Source organism: Triticum aestivum, chromosome 3A (assembly GCF_018294505.1).
Source record: "Triticum aestivum cultivar Chinese Spring chromosome 3A, IWGSC CS RefSeq v2.1, whole genome shotgun sequence".
In the NCBI taxonomy this organism is placed as follows: Eukaryota; Viridiplantae; Streptophyta; class Magnoliopsida; order Poales; family Poaceae; genus Triticum; species Triticum aestivum.
Window position 1 is genome coordinate 134,855,881 of NC_057800.1, and position 14,506 is coordinate 134,870,386.

A 14,506-nucleotide genomic window follows, 5' to 3' on the forward strand; every position below is an offset into this window, starting at 1 on the left:
CATTAGAGAATGATGTGATTGACTTGACCCATCCGTTAGCTTAGCACAATGATCGTTTAGTTTACTGCTATTGCTTTCTCCATAACTTATACATGTCCCTATGACCATGAGATTATGCAACTCCCAAATACCGGAGGAACACTTAGTGTGCTATCAAACGTCACAACATAACTGGGTGACTATAAAGATGCTCTACAGGTGTCTCCGAAGGTGTTTGTTGAGTTGTCATAGATTGAGATTAGGATTTGTCACTCCGTGTATCGAAGAGGTATCTCTGGGCCCTCTCGATAATGCACAACACTATAAGCCCTGCAAGCAATGTGATTAATGAGTTAGTTACGGGATGTTGCATTACAGAACGAGTAAAGAGACTTGCCAGTAACGAGATTGAACTAGGTATTGAGATACCGATGATTGAATCTTGCGCAAGTAACATACCGATGACAAAGGGAACAACGTATGTTGTTATGCGGTTTGAACGATACACTACAAAAAAAGACACATCCGTGACATTTTGGGCTGAACGAATTTTTTTCTGTCATACATATGTCACTTCTATGACGATAATTGTGACCAAACCCAGTATCATCATAGATGTGGTGGGCTCCTACTTCTATGACAAAAAATCATGATAGAAAATGGGCTTTTCGTCTTGGGCGGGCCGGAGACGCAGCTGCATGACATTCTTTGGGCCGTCCATGACGGAAAAAACCGTGGTAGAAGCGAGGGCGAGGAAAATTTTGGGGAGTTCCTGGTTATGCTGGGAGGTCGGGGGCCGAGCGATGCGCACTTCTCTCGTACACGTACGCGCGTGTGTGCGAGGCATTGGCTCTAACTGAACCCGAGCGAGGTGTTGGGCTCTAACTAAACTCGAGCAATTGCACTGCAGGCTATGCGTTACTGAACCCGAGCGATCGATCGATGGCTGTTAACTGAACCCGATCGAGCGATTCCTTCGCTACTGCTTCTAACTAAAGTCGATCGATGCTGCCTCTGGATGAACAATGAGCGTTGCGGGGGGGTGGATGAACAGTTCCCGGTGGGGGTGGATGAACAGGACCCCGTGGTGTTGCCTCTGGATAAACAGGACCCCGATCGATCGAGCCAGTTGGGGCTGGATGAACAGGACCCCGTAGAGGGCTGGATGAACAGGACCACCCCGTGGAGGGCCGGATGAACAGTAGACGGTGGAGGGCAGGATGAACAGTAGCCCGTGGAGGGGTGGTTGAACAGGAGCCCATGGAGAGGGCTCCAACACAAGTCAGTTTCCTCCGTTTTGCAGTATGCCACACCACTCCCGATGAACAGGACCCCCATTTCGACCGTAGGAGGTCCGTTTCCTCCATTGTGCGGTACGCCAGGCCTCATTTCCATCGCCTGTTCCGTCCAAGCCCTCCCGATGAACACAACCACGCATTTCGTTCCGACCCAGCCGGTTGGCTCCCACGCGTTCTGTTGCCTCCCGATGAACACGACGCATTCCGTTGCCTCCCCATGAACACGACGCATTCCGTTGCCCCCCATGAACACGACGCATTCCGTTGCCTCCCCATGAACACGACGATGACGCTGTTTCTCCGTTCCGACCCAGCCATGTACACGAGCCCCTGGCCGTATGTATGCGCGAGTAGGCGTTCGAGACCCCACCCGTATGTACACATACGTGGCCGTATTTTCTTTCTTGCACCCTGGCCACTGTACGTACATGTACATGCTACGTGCGCGCCTCTACTACGACACGTGCGCGCCTCTACTACGACACGTGCGCGCCTCTACTTTGACCAGTATGTACGTACACATTCGCGACCAGAATGACAACGCTAGTACGCTTTGACCAGGTGGTTCCCGACTGTCAGGCACTTCCTTGCCTGCGAAGATGTAGCTGGTGGGTCCCAGCAGTTAGGGGGCGAATCGTTTTTTTGCCCGGACGCACTTCCTTGCGTGTGAAGATGTAGCTGGTGGGTCCCAGCAGTCAGGGGGAAATGTTTTTTTTTCATGAAATACAGTGGCCCGTCCGGTGGGTCCCAGCTGTCAGGTGGAGGAATCATTATTTTCCGCGTAATAAGGAGGCACTTCCTTGCTGCGGCCGTGGACCTAGCTGTCAACCTCTCCACGTACAATCCACGTCCGATGGAAGTCCTTCCTTGACAACGTTGACCACGCCGCACCGAGAGCACCAGGGCGGTGGATGACGGTGAGGCCTAGGAAGGGAACGACACGGAGGCAGGGAAGACTCGGCCGTTGTTTTTGTTTCCCACGTGGAGGGGAGTACAACTGTACGAGGGTTTACTGGTTCGTCTGCCGTCGCCGGAGAATAACAACAGGTGTGGGTGAGTAGAGGGATGGCTAGGCCAGCGATGGGAGTACGGTGGGGCTGTGAGGCCTGCGCGGCAGCACAGCCGGCCGCGGGGAGGAGGGAGCAGGCAGTCCCGCTGGCCCTTGTTTGAGCGGCCGGAGCAGGAAGAGCAGAGATTGAAGAAGCACGACGGCCGTTGGATGGGCATCCAACAGTATACAGGCCATCTGTGGAAAGCCTCAAATCTGTGGAAAACAACATACAGCCCATCTGCCATTATTTCAAATAATTTACAGCCCATTTGCTAATTCTTATGGGTTTTCTGGAGCACATATTCTTTATGTTAGCATTACATCCCATATTGTGGCCACGGTTAAAAAACTATACGAAATTTTGCATATGTCGGTGCGGTCTGAACTGTTTTTAATCCCGAAATTTCGAGTCACATTCAGACTGATTTTAAAAATAAATGTATATCAATATAAAATCCAATAAATTGTCCATGCATAAAAATCAATGCAATTTAAAATCTCAAAATGGAAAAAAGATATTTGAAAATAATTGCCGGTTTGATGTGTTTTAAAAATGTACAGCCCATTTCTCATTACTGATAGGCCATTTTCTCGGCCAGCCGAATGAAGCTCTCCTCGTCTTGAAAGATTTGCAGCCCAGCAGGCCTGATAAAGCGACTTACTTGACAAATCACAAAAGAACTGGGCTAGCCATTTTTAGAAAGAAAAAAAACTACTGGGCAGGTCTGTGGTTAACATAAAAGAAAAGGCTGTCTAGACAGACCAGAGTGTCCCGCACAGCCCAGTTGACACCCTGCTTCCGTCTCAAAAACAAATTAGATAAATGCCACTCCAATTATGGCGATTCATAAAAGTGCCACTGCAATTTCCAAACTTTGAAAAATGTCACTGCAATTTTTTGCAAACTTTGAAAAACGCCACTGCAGTTTGCAAACTTTGAAAAACGCCACTCCAGACTTCAAAAAATGCCACTAGAAATGGCATGAAATGGCATTTTTCAAAGTTTGGAAATTGCAGTGGCATTTCTTGGATACACCAGATTTGGAGTGGCATTTATCAAATTAACCCAAAACAAAAATAACTGGGCGAGCTGTTGGGTCCCTGGTGTCAGCCGCTCGTTGTGTAATTCTCTCGTTTATTGACTACGTTGACAATGGCATGGGACCCAGATGTCAGAAATCCACTAGGAGGAGCCATTTTTTATTGGTTTGAAATAAGGAGGCACTTGCTTGAGTACTGCCATGACCTTGGTGGGTCCCTGCTGTCATCCTCTCCACGTACATTACCAGTTAGTCGTGCTTCAAAACTGATCGGCACGCCATTAAAAAAATAAAGGTAGATAACTAATGCGGCACCTCGGGCCAACGCGGCCAGATCGCATTTTGCACAAGAAATTACACACCATGTTTCGTTGACATGTCGTCCCATTCCAACATATCAGTGAGACGACGGCGAGTAGTAGGAGTATTTCCGAACGGACGTGTAGGCTGGGGCGTCTCTTAGTGAACCGTGGCAAGCTCGCAACCGTCCACCGACTCTTCGCCTTTCCCTCTCGATTTGGAACTGCTGTCGCACGCTCTTCCTCTCCCTCCTCCATTTTCCTTCATCCCTTCACCCTTTCTTCTGCCATTGTTCGATCGTCTTCTCCATGGAGGGAACTGGCCGGAAACGACCCCGTTATTCTTCTCCCAATCTGAAAGATGATGTGGTGGAGGAACTCATTGATCGGTGCGACGTCATCACCTCGGCTAGCATGGCAAGTTCATTCAAGCCAATTCTCGAGTCAACTAATAACATCATTACAAAGAACCCAAGAGTCAAGAGCGGTTTGATCTCCCCTATCTTCTTCGCCGTGACCCTGATGACTGGCGTCGGCACGACGGAGGCCTCGCCCTGTGCAAGTTGATGCCGCTTGATAATGATACGTATGATGTTAAGATGCCATCGCTTGAGGGCAAGGCTTGGGCGGGCGCAAATGGAGATTGGGTTGTTTACATTGGGTCCAACTGTGAGTGGGAACTTGTGAATGTGTACACTCGTCACCGGGTTCCACTTCCAAAAATCTCAGCACACTGCCCAGAGGTTGAGCACACCGGTAATTTACACGCGTCCAAATACGATCATGTAGACTGTCTTCTACGGAAGATAGCAATTTGTCGAGTTCCCAACCGCTCTTGGAATTACAACAACTATGAAGTTGTTGCTATCTTCGACAAGCTTGTTTCCATCCTCAGTGGTTTGACTCGATGGACATTGCTCAAAAATCAGTTTTTGTGCACGAATGAGTACTGTGATGCAATTCAACACGAGGGCCTTGTGTTTGCTGCCACCACTCGTGGCACTCTTTTTGCATGGTATCCTCGTAGTTTCGGTACATTTGTCTTCCACCGTAATTATTATTGTTTCATCCACATGCATGCGGATTAGCAAGTTTCCCTTTACTAATTAACCTTCTTCTTGTGTTTCCAAGGTCCTGTGAACATCCCACCACCTATACTTGAAAAAATTTATAACCAAGGGGGAGATGCCGATGGTGATGATCACGAGCAGCGCCCATATACTCTGTGGCGCCTGGCAACTAATTCCGATGGATCACCTCTTCTTGTGTGTATACAGCCCACTAATGATGTTACTGCTAAGGAAGCAGGTGTCTCCCATGGTCGCACTCTCCGGACCTATTCCATCACCCGTTGCATGGTATTCGGGATGGATACTAGTGTGATAGCGCCAACTCCTTCTCCCTGGCACAGAATTGATAGTCTTGGAGAAAACTCGCTCTTCCTTGGACAAAACTATCCGATGATGGTGAAAGGCGATCCAACTGCTGTTGACACATTTATGAGAAGCAACTGTGTCTATACCTCGGACATTTGGGTGGTTCCCTACCCTAGTACTGATATAGTAGGCCGCTTCAGCCTGGATGATCAGTCCTGCGTTGGTCTCCAGATCGACAACGGATGGCCCGTCCCAGAGAATCACTTGTGGGTTCAAAGCAAGCGTTTGCAATGCCGCGGAATGGTTGAGTTGAAGTTCATTTCATGGCTTGTTATTTGTTGTGTGGTGAAAACTTTAGTATTTATAATGTATCCTCGTTGTCGATGTGGGTTGATGACCTGTTGTATGTAATAAAATGATATGCATGTGATAAACTTACTGAATTTATGAATGGCTTTCGAGTCGCTTCTCCGAGTGAGTGGTGCGACGAGGCAAAAATATATTTTCCGAATACATAATTGTACATGCATTGCAACAGGTTATTGGATGAGGCCAATCAACAATAGTAGTACACTATTTGTACTAGCTTCACATGCTTCGCGCGTCGGGCGGGTGTTTTTACTGTAGCCATATGTTAATGTGTTCGCTGTACGTAACCAGCACCTTGAATCCTCGATACTAGTACTATATAGTAGGAGTAAGTAGTAGGAGTAGTAGGGTGGCATGGGCCAGAACAAGCATTCACGTCCAGGAGTACGGCACACGCCACCACCACGACATCCATCTGACACCATATTATTTCTTGGAGTCCGTGCTAGAGCAATCTCTTCAACCTCGTCGTTTCTCTAACTTCAGCCATCGCGCGGCGGGCGATGTGGGGGTTTGCCGATAGTCGGTTTCCTTAACTGCGGTCCCACTTGTAAGGCCAACTCCAATGCACGACCCCAAACGGACCTCTATTTTGCACGAACTCCAACGATAATTTTGACTAGAAAAGCAAGACCAAATAAAACAAGAACCACAAGAATACATTTTACTACTCCTGTAAGTTGGATTAGTGCTTTCTCGATGCATTAATTGTTGATCTGCAGAGGCTCGATCTTGCATGCTTCTTTCTTCTTCGAGTGTAAAGAAGTAGACGTTGCTTCCTCGCATCTAGTCTCATGTCTAGCCTCTATTCTAGTAGGAGTATCAACAAGTGCACTAATCTCATCCGAGAGTAGAACCGAAGATTTGGTCGGGTTCTTCCTCCTTTTGCCGACACGTGGGACATCTAGCATCCAGGTCGTGTCATGAAAGAAAATAGAGTGGTAGTTGAAGCCACGAGATGTGCATCTTGGGTTAAACTGTAAATAGAATCTCACTACTCTTGAGTAACTCCAAAAGCGGCCACCGAAGATCTTTATTGGATTTGTTTTTCATCACCAGCACATCGAGGTGAAAGATGTGCAGGTTTAGTGGGTCCTCTTGCGTTTTCACTGACATGTGGGGCCGCATGTGAGTGAAAGGATCGAGAAGAGGTGTCTAGAGGGGGGTGATTAGACATTAAGTACCAAAAGTTACAGTTTTTAACTTCTTTAAGTTGAAGTGGAGTTTTGGCACAAGTTTGACAAGCACAATACATATCAAGCAAGCATGCAAAGAGTATATGAGCAGCGGAAAGTAAAGCATGCAACTTGCAAGAATGTAAAGGGAAGGGTTTGGAGAATTCAAACGCAATTGGAGACACAGATGTTTTTGTCGTGGTTCCGATAGGTGGTGCTATCGTACATCCATGTTGATGGAGACTTCAACCCACGAAGGGTAATGGTTGCGCGAGTCCACAGAGGGCTCCACCCACGAAGGGTCCACGAAGAAGCAACCTTGTCTATCCCATCATGGCCATCGCCCATGAAGGACTTGCCTCACTAGCGGTAGATCTTCACGAAGTAGGCGATCTCCTTGCCCTTACAAACTCCTTGGTTCAACTCCACAATCTTTGTCGGAGGCTCCCAAGTGACACCTAGCCAATCTAGGAGACACCACTCTCCAAGAAGTAACAAATGGTGTGTTGATGATGAACTCCTTGCTCCTGTGCTTCAAATGATAGTCTCCCCAACACTCAACTCTCTCTCACAGGATATGGATTTGGTGGAAAGAAGATTTGAGTGGAAAGCAACTTGGGGAAGGCTAGAGATCAAGATTCATATGGTGGGAATGGAATATCTTGGCCTCAACACATGAGTAGGTGGTTCTCTCTTAGAAAATGTGTATTGGAAGTGTAGGTATGTTCTGATGGCTCTCTCCACGAATAAAGAGTGGGTGGAGGGGTATATATAGCCTCCACACAAAATCTAACCGTTACACACAATTTACCAATCTCGGTGGGACCGAATTGAGAAACTCGGTCGGACCGATTTAGCAAACCTAGTGGCCTTTAGGGTTTTCGGTGGGACCGACTGGATCAACTCGGTGGGACCGATGTTCTAGGGTTAGGGTAAATCCAAAACTCGGTTTGACCGATTACTCAAACTCGGTGGGACCGATTTGGGTAATAAGTGAAACAGAGAGTTGGCCAAGCAAACTCGGTGGGGCCGATTGCATATCTCGGTGGGACCGAAAATATTGCAACAGGTAACAGAGAGTTTGCAAGCCCATCTCGGTGAGACCGAGATCCCATCGGTGAGACCGAACTGATTAGGGTTTCTGGCAGTGGCTATGTCAACTGAACTCGGTGGCTCCGGATAGAAAGAATCGGTGGGGCCGAGTTTGACTTTTGGTTTAGGACATATTTGGAAGTGAGAAAGTGGTTGAGGGCTTTGGAGCATATCACTAAGCACTTTGAGCAAGCAAGCCATTAAGCAACACCTCATCCCTTCTTAATAGTATTGGCTTTCCTATAGACTCAATGTGATCTTGGATCACTAAAATAGAAAATGTAGAGTCTTGAGCTTGGAGCTTGATCCAATCCTTTGTCCTTAGCATTTTGAAGGGGTTCCACATCCTCTAGTCCATGCCACTTCATTGTTGAACTTATCTGAAACATACTAGGTAAAAGTGTTAGTCCAACAAGAGATATGTTGTCATTAATTACCAAAACCACCTAGGGAGCACTTGTGCTTTCAATCTCCCCCTTTTTGGTAATTGATGGCAACATACATCAAAGCTTTAGATAAAGATATAGAGAATAGCAAGTAAAGCTTTGGAAAGACATGTAAAAAGCATAGGCTCCCCCTACATGTATGCAAACATGTGAATATGGTATATAGAAGCATGTGAGAGCATGACCATGACAGAGTAGCAATGTGTTACATGTATCTTGGCTATATGCATCAGAGGAAGTGATGAAAATATGAGAAATGTACCTTCATGCCCATGAGTCCTTCTTGCAAACAGTATGTACATCAGCAAGAATTTCTCATACACATGACTATGATGCATATACTTACCTTGTGGTCTTGAGTTGGCTAGGATGGGATGAGCCTGCGTAAACAAGGTTAGATAACACAGATGCACCCACTAGCTAGAGAAAATAAAAGAAACCACAAGAGTACCAAGACTGGGATGACATGTAGAGTGTGTACAGAGTACCACGATAGATATTGACATGTCCCCAAAGAGAAAGATATGCAATGAATTTAATAAATTTCTTTCCCTTGGATGTCTTGCTCCCCCTGAATCTAGCATGGGATACTGGGAGAAGATAGGGAACAGAAAAACAGAGCTCAAAGAAACAAATGAACAGAGCTAATGCAAATAAGCACATATGAACATGTCTTTCCCCCAAGAAGACATGTGGCATCTCTCCTCTTGAACATCAAGCATCTGGGATCCTTGAAGATTACTCTTTCCTGGAGTATTCCCTCCCCTAGAGATCTCTCCCCCTAGAGATATGATTAAGCTTTGATGTGATCTCTCTCTCCCCCTTTGACATCAATTTCCAAGAAGGGTCTTCTGGAATTTGTTGTGAATGGGTTCGGTCCTTGAATCACAGTACAAAGCATTAAGGTAAATGTGATGCTTGCAGAGGACAAGATTCATTGAGTGGAGCTGGATCAAGAATAAAGCAGGAATAAATGGCAAAATGTTTTTCCTGTAGTGAAATCGGTGTCACCGAGTTGTATGCTTCGGTTGCTCCGAAAATCTTCGGCTAGACCGGAGACATGAAACCGGTGGAACTGAGTTCATCACAGAGAAAAACACTTGTCACCTCAGCTCACTAGACAAAATAAGATCTCACAAAGATTTGCAATGAATTGGATGCAGAAAATGCAGAACAAAAAGCAAAGAAAAGAAACTAAAAGATCTAGATGAAGTTTTTGAAAGGGGAAACAAATATGCATGAGACAAATGCAAGAACACAGAAAAGAACACAAGAGAACTTCATCTAGAATTGGGCGGTGACAAAGTCACCTATGTTAGAGTACATTGACTTAGGAGTCAAGTGAGATCACTTGATCATAGGTCGTACTCATCGTTTAAGCTCAAAATGGGGTTACCATTTTTCGTTTAAGTATCTTGATGTATTCACATCTTGTCGAGTTGCTTTGACTCATGACTTGGAGTAAAGCTACTCTAAGATGGAATAACATACCTTGGGTGGCGGTGTTGATCTTGATCATGTAGTTGAACTTGTGTGGGTTGCTCAAGGTTGATGTAGCCCATCAAGAGTTGGGAGCACCCTTTGGATTTTGAGTTCATCTACCTACATGGGTTAGTTTTCGCAAGGAAGAGCACTTGTGTATCCAACATGACAATCATGAAACTCAACATAGAATTTGTCAAAGGATATGTTTGAAAGGTTTCGTGCTTCCTTGTCATCAACCACCATTGTGTAGAGACTTGGTGATGTAGAGATTGCTCAAGATGTGAGTGAGTTGCAATCTCATAGAATTAGATTCATCCAAGTACCTACAAGGGTTAGATAACATGCAAGATGCAAATTTTCAAGACATAAGATAATCATCATAGGAGAAATATCAAGTGATTAGTCGTAAGCTCAAGTCTTGCATGTATCCAATGGAGTTCCTACTCCAAGTTTGAAGCATCAATGATGTTCAATTCACCTCTTAACCTGCAAAACACTTTCTCATCAAGTGGTTTAGTGAATATATCCGCTAATTGCTTATCGGTGCGAACATGCTTAAGGTTTATGTCACCCTTAGCAACGTGATCTCGAATGAAATGATGACGAACTTCAATATGCTTAGTTCGAGAGTGTTGCACGGGATTGTGAGCAATCTTGATAGCACTTTCATTGTCACAAAGTAATGGAACATGTTTCACATATATCCCATAATCTTTAAGAGTTTGGGTCATCCAGAGTAATTGAGCACAACATGAACCAGCGGCAATGTATTCCGCTTCGGCGGTGGATAAGGATACCGAGTTTTGTTTCTTGGAAGACCAAGACACAAGAGATCTACCAAGGAATTGACAAGTACCCGAAGTGGACTTTCTATCAACCTTGTCACCGGCATAGTCCGAGTCGGAGTAGCCAACAAGATCAAAGGAAGCCCTCTTTGGATACCAAATGCCAAAATTTGGTGTATGTATTAAGTATCTCACTATCCTCTTCACGGCCTTAAGATGACATTCCTTAGGAGCAGCTTGATATCGTGCACACATGCACACACTTAGCATGATATCGGGACGTGAAGCACATAGATATAACAATGAACCAATCATAGAGCGGTAAACTTTTTGATCAACCGGTTCACCATCTTTGGTCAAATCAAGATGTCCACTAGTAGGCATGGGTGTAGTCATACCTTTGCATTCTTGCATATTGAACTTCTTGAATAAGTCCTTGGTGTACTTCGTTTGAGAGACAAAGGTGCCTTCCTTAGTTTGCTTGATTTGCAAACCAAGAAAGAATTTGAGTTCACTCATCATAGACATCTCAAACTTCTCCGACATTAGCTTCCCAAACTTTTCACTAAAATGAGGGTTAGTTGATCCAAATATAATATCATCGACATAAATTTGGCATACAAATAGTTCTCCATTAACCCTTTTAGTAAAAAGAGTAGAATCTATTTTTCCAATTTCAAAGCCTTTTTCAATAAGGAACTTGGTCAAGCATTTATACCATGCTCTAGGAGCTTGTTTAAGACCATAAAGGGCTTTGTGAAGTTTGTAGACATGATTAGGTTTCTTAGGATTGACAAAGCCGGGAGGTTGCTTAACATAAACTTCCTCCTCAATTTCACCATTTAGAAAAGCACTTTTAATGTCCATTTGGTACAAAGTGATATCATGGTGATTAGCATAAGCAAGTAAGATGCGAATGGACTCAAGTCTAGCAACGGGAGCATATGTCTCACCATAGTCCATACCTTCGACTTGTGTGTAGCCTTGGGCGACGAGACGTGCTTTGTTGCGAACCACTTGTCCATCTTCATCTTGCTTGTTGCGAAACACCCATTTGGTACCGATGATGTTGTGGTTGTTGTCGGGCTTCTCGACCAATGTCCACACTTGATTTCTCTCAAAGTTGTGTAGCTCTTCATGCATAGCGTTTATCCAGTCCGGATCCTCCAATGCTTCTTCAACCTTCATAGGTTCAATTCTAGAGATGAATGAGTAATGTTCACAAAAGTTAGCCAAACGAGTTTTAGAGCGAGTGATTCTCCCGGTTTGGATATCATTGTAGATTTGCTCCACGGGATGATCTTTAGCAATTCTTGCTCGAACTCGTGAAAGCTTTTGCTTGGGTCTTGGTTGAACATCTTCTTCATCTTGTTCTTCTTCTTGGCCTTCTTCATTGTTAGCGTTGTCGTTCTCTTGTCGTGGTGGAGAAGGAGGTTGTTGACGTTCGTCTTGGTGCACTTCCTCGTTTTCTTCATCTTGGTGTGTCCCACTCGTGGATGCTTCCGTATCAACTCTTGGTTCACCTTGTCGTGAGGTAGAAGCTTCCACTTGGACGGACGAGGTACTCTCCTTCACCTCCGTTGGACGAATCTTGCCAATAGACAATTCTTGGATTGCTTCCGAGGGATCTTTGTCTCCTACATCAATTGGCAATTGCTCTACTTGCGAGCCATTAGATTCATCAAACTTCACATCTACCGTTTCTTCAACCTTTCGGGTGAAATTGTTGTAGACACGGTATGTGTGAGAGTTTGAGCCATAACCAAGTAGGAAACCTTCATGAGACTTAGGAGCAAATTTAGAACGACGATGCTTATCAAGAATGTAGCACTTTGAGCCGAATACTCGAAAGTATCCAACTTGGGGTTTGTTACCGGTGAGGAGCTCGTATGCCGTCTTGCCGAGTAGCTTGTGAAGATACAAGCGATTTGTTGCATGACAAGCTGTCTCAACCGCTTCCGCCCAAAAGTGTTTTGGCGTCTTGTACTCATCAAGCATCGTTCTTGCCATCTCGATAAGAGTCCGGTTCTTCCTCTCAACGACTCCATTTTGTTGAGGTGTGTACGTAGCCGAGAACTCATGTGTAATCCCTTCTTCGTCAAGAAAGGTGTCCACATTTGCGTTCTTGAACTCCGTTCCGTTGTCGCTCCGAACCTTCTTGATCTTCACGTCAAATTGATTTTGGGCCTTCCTAGCAAAGTTTTTGAAGATCTTTTGGACCTGCGATTTGTCATCAAGAAAGAACACCCACGTAAATCTTGAAAAATCATCAACTATGACTAGACCAAATGAGTTACCACCGAGACTCTTGTAGGCATTTGGACCAAAAGATCCATGTGAAGTAGCTCGAGTGGTCTTCTTGTGGTCATGATGTTCTTAGCGCGATGACTTCCTCCAACTTGTTTCCCTGCTTGACAAGCACTACAAAGTCTATCCTTGTCAAATATGACATCGTTAACGCCAAGGATATGATTTCCTTTAATGAGTTTGTCAAGGTTTCGCATGCCCACATGGCCTAGCCTTCTATGCCACAACCAGCCTTTAGAAGATTTAGCAATTAAGCAAGTTCTAGGTTGAGCCTTTTTAGTGAAATCAACAATGTAAAGATCTCCTCTACGTATACCGGTAAAGACCATTTTATGATTATCTCTACGAAACACTTGGCAGTCTACTTCAGTAAATAGGACATTGAAACCGAAATCAGCAAGTCTAGATACTGAAAGTAAGTTGTAGCCAAGAGATTCAACGAGCATGACATTTTGTATGGAGCTATCATGTGAGATGGCCACCTTACCAAGGCCAACCACCTTACCCTTTGAATTATCACCAAAAGTGACATACTTTCGAGGGCCGTCGTTTTCAGCAAGCTCACGGAACATGTCTTTATCTCCGGTCATATGATCAGTACATCCACTATCAAGGACCCATTCCTTTCCTCCAGCCATGTAGCCGCGAAGATTTGCCATAAGACCAAAGTGTCTCATCGCATCATCGAGATCATAGTCATTATCATCATCATCCTCATCAGAGTATCCATGTTCAACATCATCTTGTGGTTGATCAATTCCTAGAGAGGGTAATTCATTAGATAAATGATCATTTCTATAGTTATCTTTATGAATTCTAATAGCTCTGGAAATGATATTGCTAATGATTCCAACATCTCCTTTGGCACTCGTAAGATTAGTAAGCTCAAATAAGCAGTCACCAAATTCGGGATCATTGGAACTCATCTTAATCAAGGCAATAGACTTATGGAGGATTTCATCTAGATCTTTCAAGGAATAATTTGGAAAGAGTTCCTCAAGAAATTCCCATATGGTGTAGGCACACTTAAGAGTAGGCAACCATCCAATCAAGTTTCTAGGCAAGCCTCTAGTGATAAGATTAACAGTTCTAAGATTGCGAATCATGTCAACTGACTCATCAAGGGTAGGATGCAAAGGATCAACATGAGGTGCACAAGGGCTAGCAATATACTTGCTCAAATGATATTCATTGAAAATCTCAAGCATTTCATTTTTCCACTCATGAAAATATTCTCCATCAAGAATAGGCACTCTATGTCTAAGACTCCCCAAAGTAGACACATCCATCTTCCTCCAAAGGTGTTTAAACCAAGGTAATGGAGACCAATGCTCTGATACCAATTGAAAGGATCGAGAAGTGGTGTCTAGAGGGGGGGGTGATTAGACACTAAGTACCAAAAGTTGCAGTTTTTAACTTCTTTAAGTTGAAGTGCAGTTCTGGCACAAGTTTAACAAGCACAATACATATCAAGCAAGCATGCAAAGAGTATATGAGCAGCGGAAAGTAAAGCATGCAACTTGCAAGAATGTAAAGGGAAGGGTTTGGAGAATTCAAACGCAATTGGAGACACGGATGTTTTTGTCGTGGTTCCGATAGGTGGTGCTATCGTACATCCACGTTGATGGAGACTTCAACCCACGAAGGGTAACGGTTGCGCGAGTCCATGGAGGGCTCCACCCACGAAGGGTCCACGAAGAAGCAACCTTGTCTATCCCATCATGGCCATCGCCCACGAAGGACTTGCCTCACTAGCGGTAGATCTTCACGAAGTAGGCGATCTCCTTGCCCTTACAAACTCCTT